Consider the following 4,247-nt stretch of genomic DNA (forward strand, 5'->3'; position numbering starts at 1 on the left):
AGATCATGACCTGAGCTGAAGTCAGACACACAACTGACTGAGCCACCCAGGAGCCTCTGGATTTCTTTATTCTTTATATTAAAGTTAAATAAACACATGCTTATTTCTATTGCTTTTATTTTTTATTTTTAAAATTTTTTAGAATTTATTTTTGAGAGAGACAGAGCGTGAGCAGGGGAGGGGCAGAGAGAGAGGGAGACAGAATTTGAAGCAGGTTTCAGGCTCTGAGCTGTCAGCACAGAGCCCAATGAGGGGCTCAAACTCACCAACTGTGAGATCATGGACAAAGTTGGATGCTTAACTGACTGACCCACCCAGGCACCCCATTTCTATTGCTTTTAGCTATCTATCGATCTATCTATCTATCTATCTATTTATTTATTTATTTTAAGTTTATTAATTTTTTTTTGAGAGAGCTTGAGTGGGGGAGGTACAGAGAGAGAGAGAGAGAGAGAGAGAATCCCAAGCAAGCTCTACACTGCCTGTGCAGAGCAGAGTCTGACGTGGGACTTGAACTCATGAAACCACAAGATAATGACCCGAGCCAAAACCAAGAGTTGGACACTTAACCAACTAAGCCACCCAGGCACTCTGCTTTTAGGTGTTTAGACTAAAATTGTTATTGAAGGGGAATAAAGACCAGGCCTTATTTATTTATTTATTTATTTATTTATTTATTTATTTTTAATTTTTTAACGTTTTATTTATTTTTGAGACAGGGAGAGACAGAGCATGAACAGGGGAGGGTCAGAGAGGGGGAGACACAGAATCCGAAACAGGCTCCAGGCTCTGCGCTGTCAGCACAGAGCCCGACGCGGGGCTCGAACTCACAGACTGTGAGATCGTGACCTGAGCCGAAGTCGGCCGCTTAACCGACTGAGCCACCCAGGCGCCCCTAGACCAGGCCATATTTATAAAAGTTGTGAAAGAGATTTTGTAAAGTGTAACTAAGATTAAGCAATATTAAGTAGATACAAATGATCCAGAATGCAGGGGATGAGTGGAATGAAAAGTGCTCTTGAAAAGCCTTATGCCTCAGAGCTAAGTGTCTATTTTTAAACAAGAATAACCCGAGGTATCCTGAAAAAAATTATAATGGAAATTTGGTTTGAGATATGGCTCAGGGAGCATTTGTAGATGGAGTGCAGAGAATTCTGAAGACGAGCAGTACTCCCTGTGAGAAATATTAAGGTGGACTGTTTGAGTGGAAAGGAGAGCCCAAAAATGACAGTATAAAGGTAGGAAACACAAAAGCAGTAAAAGTGAATGTCTCTGTAAAAAATCCACCAAGGAACTCACACACAAAAAAGAATTTATAATACAATAACATGTATCTAAAACAGGAGGAGAGGAGAGAAGAATGGGTTCAAGCTTAAATGACCATCAACAATATAGGCAGCTGTATGCAGAAGAGGTTATATACAAACCAAATGCTAACCAAATATCAAAACCACCATCGGAATGCAAGCTGGTGCAGCCACTCTGGAAAACAGTATGGAGGTTCCTCAAAAGATTAAAAATAGAACTACCCTACAACCCAGCAATTGCACTGCTATTTATCCAAGGGATACAGTTGTATCAAAGGGACATATGCACCCCGATGTTTATAGCAGCACTATCAACAATAGCCAGAGTATTGAAAGAGCCCAAATGTCCATCAAAGGATGAATGGATAAAGAAGATGTGGTGTATATATATACAATGGAGTATTACTCAGCAATCAAAAAGAATGAAATCTTGCCATTTGCAACTATGTGGATGGAACTGGAGGGTATTATGCTAAGTGAAATTAGAGAAAGACAAAAATCCTATGACTTCACTCATATGAGGACTTTAAGAGACAAAACAGATGAACATAAGGGAAGGGAAACAATAGAAAAACAGGCAGGGGGGCAAAACAGAAGAGACTCATAAATATGGAGAACAAACTGAGGGTTGCTGGAGGGTTTGTGGGAGGGGGGATGGGCTAAATGGGTAAGAGGCACTAAGGAATCTACTCCTGAAATCATTGTTGCACTATATGCTAACTAATTTGGATGTAAATTTTAAAAATAAAAAGTAAAACAAGTTAATAAAAAAAAACCCACCAGTAAACATGCAAAGAATAAAGAGAACAAAATCCAAATATATTACTAAAGAAAATCAGCAATGCGTGAAAGAAATACAAGAAAGGATCAGAGAAAATCTCTGGGAACAACAAAACAAGTAATGAAATGGCAATAAATACATATCTATCAATAATTACTTTGAAAGTCAATGGACTTGGGGCGCCTGGGTGGCTCAGTCGGTTATGCGTCTAACTTCAGCTCAGGTCACGATCTTGCGGTCCATGAGTTCCAGCCCCGCGTCGGGCTCTGGGCTGGTGGCTCAGAGCCTGGAGCCTGCTTCCGATTCTGTGTCTCCCTCTCTCTCTGCCCCTCCCCCGTTCATGCTCTGTCTCTCTCTGTCTCAAAAATAAATAAACACTAAAAAAAAAGAAAAAAAAATTAAAAAAAAAATGAAAGTCAATGGACTAAATGCTCCGAGCAAAAGACATAAAGTGACGTAATGGATAAAAAAACAAGATCCATCTTCTATATGCTGCCTTACAAGAGACTTATTTTATTTTTTTAGGTTTACTTAGAGCATGAACAGGTGAAAGGACAGAGAGAGAGGAGGGAGAGAACCCCAAGCAGGCTCCACACTGTCAGCACAGAGCCCAATGCAGGGCTCAATCCGAGGAACCATGAGATCATGACCTGAGCTGAAATCAAGAGTTGGCACTGGGTGTTGTATGGAAACCAATTTGACAATAAATTTCATATATTAAAATAAATAAAGAGTTGGACACTCAGCCAACTGAACCACTCAGATGCCCCAGGACTCATTTTACACCTAGATACGTGAGGGCCTGGAGAAACATTTGTCATTCAAATAGATGTCAAAGGAAAGCCAGAGTAGCAATACCTACATGGGACAAACTAGGCTTTTTTTTTTTTTTTTTTGACAAACTAGTCTTTATTTATTTTTAAAATTTTATTTATTTTGAGAGAAAGCATGGGTGTGAACAGGGGAGGGGTGGAGAGATTGGGAGAGATATTTCCAAGCTGACTCCATGCTGACAGCATGGGCTGTCATGGGCAGTTGGTGAGATCATGACCTGAGCCAAAATGTAGAATTGGATGCTTAACCAACTGAGCCACCCAGGTGCCCCTAGACAAATGATTATAAAACAAAGACTGTTAAGAGACAAAACCACTATATATATTTTTTTCCTTTTTCCCTTTTTTTCCAGTGAGGCATTTTATTTGTATGAATGTATTACATCGCTAGAAAAAGAATCCCAGGATTTTCCCTCCTGTGTGTTTTTGTCTTACTTCTTCATGGTCCATGATGCCAGCTGAGGTTGTCAGCACAATGAAACCAAACTGGCGGGATGGGAGCAGATTATTCTGCCATTTTTTAGATCTTTGAGTTGTACATCAAACCTGGGGCTGATCACTCCACACTTGTTTAATCTGCCTGTGAGATTCGCAACAATTTTCCCAGCTCTGTGATCATCGATGATTTCAGATTCACCAATGTAACCATGCTTCATCATCACAGTCAGAAATCGGACAATGACTTTGGAGCATGGCCTAATAAGAACCTGGCGTTTGCCTCTCTTTTCAGCATTGTTAATGCTCTTGAGAGGATCTGCCAGGACATTCATGCTCACCATAATGGCGGCACAGAAAGATGGTAGAAAGAGCTAGAAGGCCACTATATATTAATAAAGGGACAATCCAACAAGAAGATACAACAATTGTAAATATTTATGCACCTAACATAAAGCACCCGAATACAGAAAACAACAAACATAAAGGAACTAATTCATAATTATGCAATAATTGTAGGGACTGTAACACCCCACTTACATCAATGGATTGATCATCTAAAAAGAAAATCAACAAGGAAACAATGGCTTTGAATGGCACGCTGGACCAGATGGACTCAACAGATATATTCAGAACATCCCATGTTAAGAAAGCAGAACACACATTCTTTTAAAGTGCACATGGAACATTCTCCATAATAGATCACACATTAGGCCACAAAACAGGCCTTAACAGATTCAAGAAGGTTGAAATCATACCATGCATCTTTTCTAACCACAATGCTAGGAAACTAGAAGTCAATCACAAGAAAAATTTGGAAAGACCACATATACATGGAGGTTAAACCACATACTGCTAGACAATGAATGGGCCAACCAGGAAATCAAATTA

General features: G+C 39.7%; 1 pseudogene; it reads right to left on the reverse strand.

Moving 5' to 3' along the window:
- Nucleotides 1-3,263: 3,263 nt before the first annotated feature.
- Nucleotides 3,264-3,703, reverse strand: LOC122206819 (annotated as a pseudogene).
- Between the last annotated feature and the right edge of the window lie 544 nt (nucleotides 3,704-4,247).

This window comes from Panthera leo, chromosome E1, assembly GCF_018350215.1.
Source record: "Panthera leo isolate Ple1 chromosome E1, P.leo_Ple1_pat1.1, whole genome shotgun sequence".
NCBI lineage: Eukaryota > Metazoa > Chordata > Mammalia > Carnivora > Felidae > Panthera > Panthera leo.